The 13,426-nt window shown below is 38.8% G+C and overlaps 1 long non-coding RNA gene across 1 annotated transcript in view; it reads right to left on the reverse strand.

The window, feature by feature from the left end:
• Window positions 1–12,020, reverse strand: part of LOC309711791 — a 69,178-nt gene extending 57,158 nt beyond the window's left edge. The window contains exon 1 of the long non-coding RNA XR_014278105.1: window positions 11,915–12,020. This is a non-coding gene — a long non-coding RNA (uncharacterized lncRNA). The remainder of the gene's footprint in view (window positions 1–11,914) is intronic.
• Window positions 12,021–13,426: the final 1,406 nt, after the last annotated feature.

Consider the following 13,426-nt stretch of genomic DNA (forward strand, 5'->3'; position numbering starts at 1 on the left):
ATCCTTCCAATCATAACATTTGAATCAAATCATTGTGTGCTGCTCAACATACAGTGCCAGACTCAAAACACATCAACTGCTCAGTGCCGTGAACATGCTACGTCTATGACAGGCCGTTTCAGTTTCCCTCAGTTTTAAGCCACAGCAAAATAATCCCCCATGTTTTCCGACCTCTTTTCTCTGAGTCAATAAATACCACTCCTGACCCTGGTGAACTCTGACTCAGAGCGTTTACATTGTTGGGCCACCATAGTCAAACAATATGCTGGATGGATGGGAGATAAAGCCTTACACATTCTCCCATTACTCACATAAAGAATGCTGGCCCCTCTGCGATGGACAGAAAGCCTGGATTCCAGGGGCCTAGTTGAGCCAACACTGACAGTTATTTCTGGCCTCAGAGCTGGAATGAGGCAGACTGAAAGAAGGGCAGTCTGCACAAGGAGCCATGCTTCAACAGTTAAAAAGGCTGATCAGTTTGAGGTTGTGCAGCTCTCACTAACGTGGAAGCTGTCATTCAAGTCCAGCTACCTCTAACTGGAGGACAGGTTCCATCCATGGATCGCTGAACAACACAGACAGGCCCTTTTCAATTAGAACTGGCTGCAATGTATCTGCCCCATCTTTCACAGGCTTTTAGTTAGACATAGACGACTATACTGGGAAGGCTTCAAATAAAGATCATTATAATTAAACTGACAAAGCTTCCAGGACACAGAAGTATTAAATTAGTTCTTAAATTTATTCTGAAATAATATGTCCACTTGGTTGCTGATTGATAGAAATTAAAGTGGTACTTTTTAAAGTGTACTACAGTAGGTAATATACTTTCACTTTTTCTATTTTTTCTTTTTTTTTCTAATCTACTTTTTAAATAACAGATTTATAAGATAAAAGACTATATTCATAACTGAGAGTTCTTCAAGATTAATGTGCACGTTTTTAATTACTGCATGTAATACCTAAATTATGGAAAAGTAATAACTTACCGGGTTATCTTTAGCAGCAGCAACTACAATCAAATACTCAAGTATAACTTGGGGTTTTCATCTCTGACCTCGCTGTGGTGAAAATTGGGCACTATCATCTTTGCAGAAATACTTACTTACAGCCATGTTTGAGGCTATGCGGGCATGAACTGCACTTCTCAGCATTACAGTGGGGTTTGGGTCTGGACTTTGACTAAGCTGCTATACATTCTTTAGTGGTTGACTTAGTTTTATGGTTGGGATCATTTTTCTTGCTGTTCTTATTTTGGTTTATCACAAATACAGATGAACTGACAATCACCTTTACTTTTATGTCGTAGAAACAAACGTGTTTTCCTCAGTTATAGGAGGCAACTAGTTGTGATGCCATGACTAGAGACCATAGAAGGTGCGACATGCAAAATGGTGGGAACACAGAGCAAGCAGGTCTCAAAGTTTGCTTAACCCCAAGATAAGTGATTGAAGACTACCAATCTGATAACAATGAAAGGGTAGTAAATATGTTGGACAGCTGGAGTTTCCCAGCTTTCTGGTTTCCTCTTATAGTCCAAGTTCCTAGTCACTTTCTACATCAGCAAAATATCCCTATTTTAAGTTCAGTGTACATTTATTTAACAAAAACACACACTACATGCAGTTTTTATGTGGGCATGAACTACACTCTAGATTACATATATTTATGTACATACTGACATAATTACATAAATATAGTAGTAAGATTATAGTAGGTACATCTGGCACTGTATTTGTTGAGAGATGATGAGATAAGCTGAAAACTGTCATTAACCTTGATGATATCAAAGCTTTTCTTGTTAAGAAACATTTCCTTATGATCCTTATGATAGGTCTGGTGTTTACTGAAGTAATGTTATCAGCAGTTCTACAACCAATATATAGTGCAGACTGATAAAGTTATTGTAATCAGCCATGCAGTGTCTAGATATGCCTAGTTTTAACAGCTATCCAAATGTTTTGTTCTCTGTAAATGCCCTAAGAAAACAATGATAGCCCCCCTGTGCATGCAGTGTTAAGACAGTATTTCTCCCTATAGGCCCCACATCCCTGCAGAGGTGGCCAGTAGACTAAAGGTCACCAGCTAATGAGCCTGGCTACAGTAAAGACACAGTAACAGCTTGAACTTTTGCAGAACCTTCAAAAAATGAATTCAAACATTGTGAACAAGAACATCCTTATTATTCAGCCACAATGAATGAAGTGACCTTTTTTCCTAGGGTGCATTTCTGGAAATTTCATTTAGTTTGTTTATATATTTGCAGGCAGCTTAGTGAAATTAGTACAGTTTCATTGGAACAGCAATACTTGCATGAAGCCTGTATCGTTTTTCTAACAAGTCCATACTGAGGTATGACATTATATGTCAGCCATAAGGGAACGACTATTCTAAAAAATCTGATTGGAATCTGCGGAGTACAAATTGCTTTGTAACTCATTCCAGGATATTGTATTTCAGTCGCCTACTTTTTCTTTTCTTCTGGTACTTTTGTTGATTTCGGAATAATGTGCTACTGGTGAAACATTTTAGTCAACTTTACGCCTGTGAAAATGGTCATTGTAAGCGATGGTGTGATTAAACAAAGCTGGTAGTAATCATGTCTGGTTCAGCCGCAACCCGTTATCAGTGCAGTTTGTCAGGTGTTTTTTTGTACTTAGTAACTAAGGGGGTGTACACTTTTTCCCACAGCCGCAGTTTATCCATACATAATTCAAAACTTTTGTTTTCTCTTGTTGCCTTTGTTTTAGATTGTAGATGATCTGGCACGCTACTTAATGTCGCACATTTTGTTTAATTCCTAATGAATGCTTATATTGTTGCCATCGAATGTTTTGTATTAGCGTGCAGTCAGATAGGGTTAAATTTTACAGGCGACATTGTTATAGATAAAATGTCTGCCATGAAATGTTTTCTGAAATTGAGCGAGGAGCCAATAATTGCATCTCCCCCTTCCAGAAAGATTATCTGTTTTAGCATCATGTCTTTCCTTTGTCACAGAGGAACACCTGGGAGAGAGTGTGAGCACAGCATACACAGATTTCCGCCTTTCATGCCTTGTGAACTACTCATCCCTTTCCTGTCCATATCACACAGATAGCCGACTGCTTTCGACAAGGCTGCAATCATCGAGCCCTGATTTTTCACTCAGATCTCCACAATATCAAATTGACAAAAGGAGAAGAAGCTATTTCTGAAAGAGGCACAAGAGCATAAAAAGCCCCACAAATAGAAGAAGAATCGATAGAGATTCTCTTTTTGCAACATTGGGGATGTGCGATGTGGTGTATTGTATGGTACATCAACCTTCCACCCACACTTTGCAGATCTAAACAGACACTTCGCTTGTTGTTCGTTGTGTTGCCACAGCAATATTTCTATTTATCCTGTGAGACAGCTATACAAATAGATGAAGTGCAACAACATGACATTTTCTGTACTTCAATTACTTTGCAGGGCTGGGCCACGTGGGTTAAAAGCCAACAAACCATAACTTTCCCTGACATTTCCTCCCCCCACAGTGACCGTTGATGGATTCTCCCTGACAAAGCATTCATTATCGCAGAGAACAGAGAGTGCACTAAAATCTCTTCTCTTTTCTTCTCCCCTCCATCCTCTGCCTCTCTGTCCAAATCGAGATGAACTCAGCTGCAGAAGGAGAATGGGCTCCACACGCACACACCGTCTGAAGGAAAAAGCGTTGAATCGCTGCAGGATATTCACTGGCAATCAAAAAGTATATCCTTATTGCAAGGCAGCCATTATGGTGCAGTGGGCAGAGGGGCATATCAAATGGAAACAACTGTTCTGTGCCAGCTCAGATTTGATCCTGCTACAATGAAAAGCCTTCTATGGAAATGAGCTACGATGGGATGCCATTGAAGATTAGCTCCCTTTTATCATTTATCTCAGAGTTCAGTGCACTGAAGCTCAGTGGTCCAAGATGCATCAAGTCACCATACGTGACAGGCAGTGCCCCAACCCCACCGCCCCACCCCCCATAAGCCCTCTGGAAGGGTGTAGCTAAGATGTACTATTCAGACAGCTCAATCGGTGAAACAGTTGAGCATGCATATGCAGAGATTGAATTTGAAGTCTGGCTCAAAAATAAACCTGTGCTCCTTGTTTTACTTTCTTTCCTTTTGTTTGTTTAATGTGATCGCATAGTAGTCAAACATGCGTAAGGGAGCAATTTACATGCCAGAGTTAATGTCTTAATCACATCTCTTTTGGATGGATGCAAACAAACATACACAAACACACACACACACACACACACACAAATACGCACACATTTTATTCACCTACAGGCAGGGGACTGATTGTCTGATAGCATTAGCATTCCTGTCCAAGTCTGGTAGAAGCAACACAGGAATCAGGCTCACTTCAAGAGGTGCACATCGCAGACAGAAACACATCCATTCACTGTGGACAGGGTAATAAATAAAAGAGTAACCCTGTGGCAGTAACAAGCCTATAAAGTATAGCTATGTTTTACAAGTGAATCAGACGGATGGGCAAGAAAGATGGTTGTCTCGCGATAGTCAGGTATTTTATAAGGCTGAGAGTAGTGTGTGACTGTGCAATACTGCATTCTGCTGCAGATTGACTCTGCTTCATCATGATATGAAAATCTCACTGTCACAGCTTGAGTTATCATGTTTACACTGCAGAGATGACACGCTTCTCAGGTGATGTGCTTTTTTCGTAAGATATGAGCTGGATTAGAAATGCATCCAAACATCTTGACACAAAAACTCTCTTTTAGAGTTTAAATACACACCTGTTTAAAAGCTTCAAAGCACTTTAATTATAAACTTTAATCTGAGAACAAAACTAATTAATACATCAATGATGTAGTACATTAATTTATGGCTATAAAGTACTAAAGAATATTTTGTATATATCAATTTCCCAATCCTTATGATTTGATTTGAGTTGGAAAATTCATCAACTCTTAAGGGCAAAGTTTTGTTGTCATATAAAGAATTGCTTGAATGGCAGTAGTGGTCAAAATATGGCACTTCTGGCATCTAAGATGTATTGATCTCCTGTTTTGCAGTTTGGACAGATTGACCCAATGATCCCGTTCTGAGTAGATTATAAAAAAGTGAAATAACACATAACATGTTGTAATCTGACTGTATGACAAAATCATTTTTCTTTCATTTTTTCTCTTCTAGACACAATTTCTGGTGTTTTGTTTCAAAAACAGCTTTCAGTGATGGCACTCAGCGTGTGCCGGAGGTTCTAGTCATGCAGGATGACCTGAAACTGGAAAAATCAACCTTTTAAAATACTAATATGAAAGTAAAAAAGTCTATTTATTCCTGAAAAAGTATTGGAATTATTAATTTTGATATTATGTTGTAAATCTTTTTGTCCTTTTAAATATTACAGTATGGATACTTTACATGCTCTCCAGTGTTCTTATTACCACACTAGACATTGCAACCAGAACACAACTATATCACAAGTGGACAAAAGATAGAGAAATTGCTCTGAGGCTCCAGTCTGGCTGTCATGCCACATTCACGCCTGGTAGACACACCACTGCTCGGTAACTGACTCTATGTCAGCTCCAACATATGCACATCAAATTGTGGATCAAAACGCTGGTGGACATAGCATCTGTTTCACAAGAACTAAAAGCCAACCAATCAAAGCAAGCTAACTCTGCTGCCTCAATTACTGGGATCGCCTGAGCAGCCAAAACACTGGCCTCATCATGTGAGCGTTAGCCCTACTCCTGTCCGCCGAGACTGCAATCAGCAGCACACAACACAAATATAAACACATTAGCTTTAATTAGATTGTGGCCAGCACTTTGACTCCATCAAATCTAATACATGTTATGCTGGATGTAATCCAGCTGGTTGCTATGGTATTGTTGCTGTTGCAGACTATGGGGGCTGGGCCAATGCGTGCTGCTGTGGAAACAGATCTTTTTGACTGGAGATTTAGATGGGAGAATGTAAGTCTGGTTAATATGAATGCGTGTGCAGCTCATGCTCAAAAAATGTATACGGTTTTTCTGTAGGTTTGCATACAAGAGGGGAGTTTGTGCGAGTTTGTTAAAAGTGGTTTGGGCATAGCTGTTCGTGTAAATCCATACCGCACACACACGGGTCTGTACAACCATAAACCATCTAACATATGCTCTGTAGAAGTTCACTTTGGATGGAAAACGAATTGGGGCAAAAGGCAGGTCTGTTCATGAAACGATCCAAGAGGATAATGTGGAGCACGTTTGTGTTGGCTGCACAGATGACCCTGGGGGCCTTGAGAAGGCTGGCGATCTGTTTGCGTCCTGACTGTTATTGTCTTGTCTGTTTACTGGCTGCTGGAATGCAAGATGCTATACAGCTATGCATTCCAGCATTTGGAAGAAGTGCAGTCATACACATTGAAATGTATGCACAGTTGTAAACACATGGCATTTGACTGGTGGACTTGTGGTCGTTTGTATACAGAGTCGAAGCTTTGATGCAAAACAGCTCAGGTCTGCAGTTCATCAGATTGAAAAGCAGTGGTTACAAACAGAGTACACACAAGCACACATGCTAAAATTATAACCAAACACAAGTGTAGATAGAAATATAACTTTGCAAACATCAATACACAAATATGCATGCACATTTGTACAGGGTGAATTATATGTGTAGACACAGTGATGTACTGATTGCTTTTTTAATGCCATTAAAAATTCAAAACTCAAAGATAATTAGGAACATCACATGAGGCATAGAAAACCATAAAATTTTCATCATTCAGATGCTTAAGTGAATGAAGTGGTTTGTCCTTAAATAATGTGTTATCATAATGGTTCGTTAGATAGGATTTCCTCAGTCTATTTTCAAATGTGTCCATTGTCATAAATACGTCATGGGTATTGTCATTGCACCAACTCACCATCATCAGTAAGAACTCATTGTTGGCATACTGCCCTGCCTATATTCTACATTTCCTAGTTTTACCTTTACCACATGACACTGGTCAGAGTCTGACAGCTCCAGAGACATCACCGCTGCCATAGACCAGAGTCTCTTCAGCTCCCTCAGACAAGTCCTGCAGACATTTCAGTCCTTTCTCTTTAAATTTATTAAGACACCTAGGGGGCTGGCCCATCCACAGCCTTGCTTCTTATCCATTATGACCTCAAGGAAACCCCTCAGGTTCAGCTGTCACTCCTACTGTCTGTTTTACAATGGCATCCCTATTGCCATATTGTCATTTTGTTTACATGGTGATCTATAAATCAGAACATCTAAATAATCCTAACATGTACTTTCCATGACAAAGAGAGGTAAAAAAAAAAAAAAAAAAAAGCAGGAAGACTTGAGGAGTATTATTCCAACCTTAAAATGTTAAAGGAAGCATCTTATGTTTCTTAAAAGATAACATTTTGCCTAGTATAAGTGTTATGTTTCACACAGCAGTTATTATATCTGAGGAAGAAGATGCCATTGCTGATGGTGCTATTCAAAATACTAAACTCTTATGCGGTCCTTTGATAATTAAAGACATTGGAAAAAAAGTAAATAAAAAATGCGTGGAATTTGAAAAAATAGTAATTTCTTTGCCTTAATTACTTTGAATAAAATAAACAGAGGAATTGAATAAATGAATAAACATATATAGCTCCTGAAAGTTATGGGAATCTGCTTCCTTCATAAAGAACTGTTATGTTTCTGTCAAAATCACCCAAGAAAAATGTTTATTATAATATTAGATTTATTATACAGCAGGAATGTCATTCAGACATTGTGTTTTTTTTTCAGCTTCAGATCATCAAACTGTGACCTAATCTGCCACTTATACTTTGACAGGATGCGTATTTTCACAACAGCAGTTGTATTCCTGAAAACTATTAATAATTCCTTGAATAAGACTGTGTTATGGCCAAAAGTTGCTTGTTTTTGATTGGCTGGGATGACCACTGATACTGTAAACCCAAATATTTCAAATACAGTTAAGTGCATCTAATGATGTGTAACGGGTTGGTTACATAACAAGGCTTATATAACCAGCTTGTCATACACTATACTGATCAACATTGTTGGTCAGTCAAATTAAAGGTAAACTGTTTTCCCACTCAGAGTGCTGGACACACTTGGAGAAAATAAAGTGCCATGTTCATAAATTGCATTAGAGATGACATTAGGTGGTGGGGATGGACAGCAGTTACATAAATTACATAACTCTTCCAGCAAAACCCTGGCATTCAGAGTTCTGTTTGTGGTTTGGTTTATTCAGCAGAAGCATTTTGTTGAGAACATGCAAAAACTGTGAAAATAAACAAGCTGGAGCTCACTGTGGATTATTTCCATTCATTTAAACCAGACCTTGATCGTTCCCCACCCCTTACAAGGAGTTTTACTTACAAAATGTAATAATTAGAGGGCAACAACACAGTTCATGACATATTTGCCTTATAGTTAATAGTTTTGGTAACACAAAGACAGTTATTTTTATATTAAGATAAGTTCCTTGCAGCCTCTCCACAGGATGCAATGTGAAACTTGAAGGTTAATAGTTTTGATTATCTGTTAAGACAAACAATATAAGCTGTTTATAGGCTATTTACAATATGGTGCAAAAGTCTTGAGGCACCTTATTTCTTAATAGTTTGCTTCCAATGAGCCAAATGTTCTATATACTTTTCAAAATGGTCTCAAAAATAGTAATAAAAGTCCAGTCCCTGTACCTGACACATAACACCATTTGAGAAACATAAAAAAGTATTTTTGCACCTGCTATTACCCTGAAATCTAGAATATATGGCGTGTAATATGGAACCAGCTGTCTGTTTTATCTTTTCCTCTCCCAATATGCACCATGACCAATGTGACATTTGCAAATCCATTTCTGGACCTCCAGTAGAGCCTATGTTTTTACCTAGTGTGGACTAGTTACATCCAAATTGCATTTGTCTAGAACGACGACCCAGAAAAACCAAGGTGCTGCTAAGGCATGCCATCAAGTACGGCAACCTTGTCTCAAATATCCCACTTTGTCTAAGTATCAGCCGGGCAGGAGGTTTAGCTGTGCACCTACTAAAGCTACGAAATCTAGCACATCTGGTGTGTAATATGCCCAATAAAAAGTGTAAAACAAAGGAAGTGGCAGAAGGGTAGGATAGAATAGTATCTGAAAGCCATTGTTTTACGAAATAGAAAAAATCCAGCAAAGACCTGACACAGGACATGAAAGGTGCATCGGACCCAATACTCACAGAAGGGTCTCAGTGTAAAGTTGCTGTCAAGAAGCCAGAGAAACAGTTAGAAAAGGCTGATGTATTATAGGTGCCAAATTACACAAAAACTGGACAAAAAATTAGTGGCAACATGTCTAATGTAGTGATGAATCCAATTTTGAGATTTTTGGTTCAGATCTTCATCAATACATACAAAGGAGGTCAGTAGAGAGGTACAACAGTAAGTGCTACAGTCATTTCTAAAATCTGGTGAAGGCTCTATGAAATAATGAACTATAAATTATAATATGAACACAGATTTTGACCCACCAAGGGAGATAAAAAAGAAGAGCTTTAGAATGTCCTTCAAGAAGCCTGGTGAGCTATTTCTGAACACTACTTAAAGAAATTACAAGAAAATTGGCCTAAAACAGTTCAGGCTGTGTTAAAGAATAAAAGTGATCCAATGCGTTATATACTGCATTTCCATGTCTGTCCACACATGTTCCAAAAAACGCTGCACCTGTTTTCCATTTTCCTACCAAAATATAAAGAAATGAGGGTTGGCTCAAGAATTTGTACACTAACATATACTAGATTCAGAATGTAGATGTACTGTACGTGTGATATTGATATTGTTTATGCTGTGTATATTCCTCTATTCCACTTTTATAGAAACAACTCCATAGGTTAATTCTTACTTTGTTGTCTGTCTTACTGTGGTTCTTTATATTACCACAGCTTCTTGGCTATGAAGGGAAATACTTGAGATGGGGGTTTTTTTTCAGTGTGGAGTGAACCCAAAGAGAAACCCTACAAATGACACAGCCGCAGCCTCAGCAGATCTCTGGCCAATGGATACAATCTGTGACGCGCAGAGCTTTTGCTGGTGTAATGTGCAAACATTACTGTTTGAGCTGATCTGGCTTTAGCCTGCACTAGTCTCTCTGCCTCTCCAAACTTGGAGAGCAGCACCCAAAGCTGTGTGCAGTTACACGTCTCTAATCCTGTAATTACTGGCCCATCAGCGCCTAGTAAAACCATAATTGGAACCAGCTGTCTATTTGTTTTGTCTTTTCCTCTCCCAGTATGCACCATGACCAATCTGACATTTGTAAATGCATCTCTGGACCTCCAGTAGAGCCTATGTTTTTACCAAGTGTGGACCAGTTAGGTCCAAATTGCATTTGTCTAGAACGACAAGCCAGAAAAAAGAAGGTGCTGCTAAGGCATGCCATCAAGTACAGCAACCTTGTCTCAAATATCCCACGATTCCACTAAGTACCACCAAGGCAGGAGGTTATATATATATATATATATATATATATTAGGGGTGCAACGATACACAAAATTCACGGTTCGGTTCGGTTCGATACTTTGGTGTCACGGTTCGATATTTTTTCGATACAAAAAAATGTTCATGCATTTTTAATTTGTCATTTATTAAAATTATAAATATATATTTTAACTCAAAAGTACAGTTTTTAAATTTAACCCTAACCCTTGTGCGTGTTTTTTATTTTGACAGCGAATGCGCACCTGCGGACCACTTATGTGCAGCCCTGGTTATTTAGCTCGTCATATTGCAGCCACAGAAATTCTTTTGTCCATGAAACCATAAAGCTGCACTTTCTTTTTGCCTTATAGTCTGATTTGTCATAACTTCTCCGTTTTGTGGGAAGCTTTTCTTTGGCTGTCACTTCTTCACCCTGACCTGTCTTATTTGGCTCAGCAGAACTAAAATATATATCTGTCTGTGAAGGTTCTCAGTCATCCAGGTCATCGTAGTCAAATATAAATCCTGCTGCTTTTACACACGCACTCACATAAGCTCAGCGATTCTCTGCGCAATCAACCTCTCACATGTTTAAGCTTGCTGCGGGAGATTTCACTTGTCATGTTTGCATAGTAAGCTAACGATTAATAAGACGATGTCAGAGGAATTGGTGCACAAATTATCATCACTCACAGATCAGTGCTGTCGCTCTCTATACACAGTTAGCACGATTGCAAAGTGAAAGCAAAAAAACAAGCGCAAATTCAAACGCGACTTCAATATGTCACATATTGACAGTGGCTCACCGATGCCAATGACATAATTACCCAGCTACATTTCTGAAAGAATGCAAAAGCATTGACATATATTTTTCCTACAATAGCCCGACGGGCAAGGCAGAGATAGATTTTGGTAGCCGGACTGAAAAAATCGCTAGCTCCGGGACGTCGGGCTAGCGATATTGCGAGCCCTGTATCTGATTGAGGAATCACTCATCTTTGGAAAAGAGAGTTTATTACAGAGAAATGGCTCTTTCCAAAATAAAAGCTATACTATCCGCTTCTTCTGGGCTATATTCTCAGCAGCATAAGGAGAATCATGTGCTAACAGCTGTCTAAATGACTCGGCTAAAGTTAGTAGCATGCTTGCTTTTTTTTGTCTGCTTCCACTTGTCTTTGCACTAGGATGATGTCGGCGTAAATGTGCAGTCATATTCGTTGTGTTCCCACTAGTGCTTTCAGGTTAATCTCGTTGAAATGACCTTAATGCCACAACACGGCAAATCTCCATTAACGAGCTACCGCCGATTGCTCTGTGCATGGGGCTAGACGGCCAACACGTTAACGAGCTAACTGCGCTAGCACACTAGTTCACACCAATGTAATTGAGCATTGCATGGCACATCCAACATACTGTTTTACTTTAGTCCATGACTCGCTTACCTTCAGGGTCATACTTCACATGAAAACCAAAATAATTCCAAACGCCAGAACTGAATGAGGGTGGGGGAGGTGCCCTGCGCTCTTCCTTCTGACTATGCTGTCTGTGTTGAGCGCTCAGTGGATTTCCGCTGGACAGTGCAGCCTAGGCGGAGTAGTCGAACACAGATTCACTGAGCGCTCAACACAGACAGCATCGTCAGAAGGAAAATTGATAAAATAAATTACAAATGTTGTATTGTTCGATACATATGCGTACCGAACCGAAAGCACTGTATCGAACGGTTCAATATCGATACGAATATCGTTGCACCCCTAATATATATATATATATATATATATATATATATATATATATATATAAAGGATACTCAAACATAAACTGACAGGCAACCAGAAGATAAGGCCGAATGAGACAGTTGTATTTATGTAAGCATTTCCCAGAAGCAGCTGTGTTCTTGAAAAAAATAAACACCTTGGTTCAAGAAATGTTTTCTGCTTTCATAATAGGTTATTTCAACCCTGTTGACCTACAGAAGCAAAAATCTAAATAACTCTGTAAAATAACTCTGTACTGACAATAAAAACATAACTGTGAAAACACGGACAAATCTTCATAGTTTCATCAGTTGACACGTTAGCTACGTAGACTGACACCACCCAGTTATATGCACATGCATATGGTTACTATTGCTAGAATGCACTATAATAATTTGAGTACAAGTGAGGCAATAAGAACTTGGGCATTTCCTCTAATCTGTCATTCATTTGATAACTGCTGCTGCATATGCCCTTAGTTTTATTTGCTTGGCTAATATTTAAAGGCGCTCTGTGGTGTTTCCTTGTACTGTAAAAGTACAAAAGTTAAAGTGCAAAGCATTGCAGAAGGAACACCTCCAACTCTGAAAATTGGAGAATGGCAAAAGCAGACTCTTTTATAAACCTCTGCTGCTGTTGTGTGTGTCAAGCACAGAAAAAAAGAAAAAAAGAAAAAACATTTCTATCTGCAAACATTATTCATTGGGTGAATAAAAACAAACTGATACAAGGTTATTTTCTCACAAATAGTGAGCCTTATACACAAGTTTTAAAAAAAAATCAAAGCACATACTTGATATTTTGGTGCTCATTCCCTGTGCATAGATAAGTGTTTACTACTCCAGAGAAGATGTTCCTCACAGCTATTCTAACCTTCATTTTCATTCAATTTTCCTGGTGAAGGTCATTGTTTGCTTTCCCCCCCTCTGTATACATTACATTTCACAGTCTATTGCTTCATTCTCATCTAATGACTTGCAGGCTCCACTGTCTGATTTGCCAAAAATGAAAGTAGTCATGACAGACTAAATGACTTCAATTCTACTCGGGAGTAGAACTACATACCCTCAATGAAAACCACGCACTTGATAAATAGTGAATAGAGAAGCAGACAGAGCTATCAAGAAGTACAGTCATGATGCAATAAAGCTGAACCACAAAAAAGACACGATTAAAGTTGTTTATGCAATACAAAAA

Source organism: Aulonocara stuartgranti, assembly GCF_965226115.1.
Source record: "Aulonocara stuartgranti genome assembly, chromosome: 1".
Lineage (NCBI taxonomy): Eukaryota > Metazoa > Chordata > Actinopteri > Cichliformes > Cichlidae > Aulonocara > Aulonocara stuartgranti.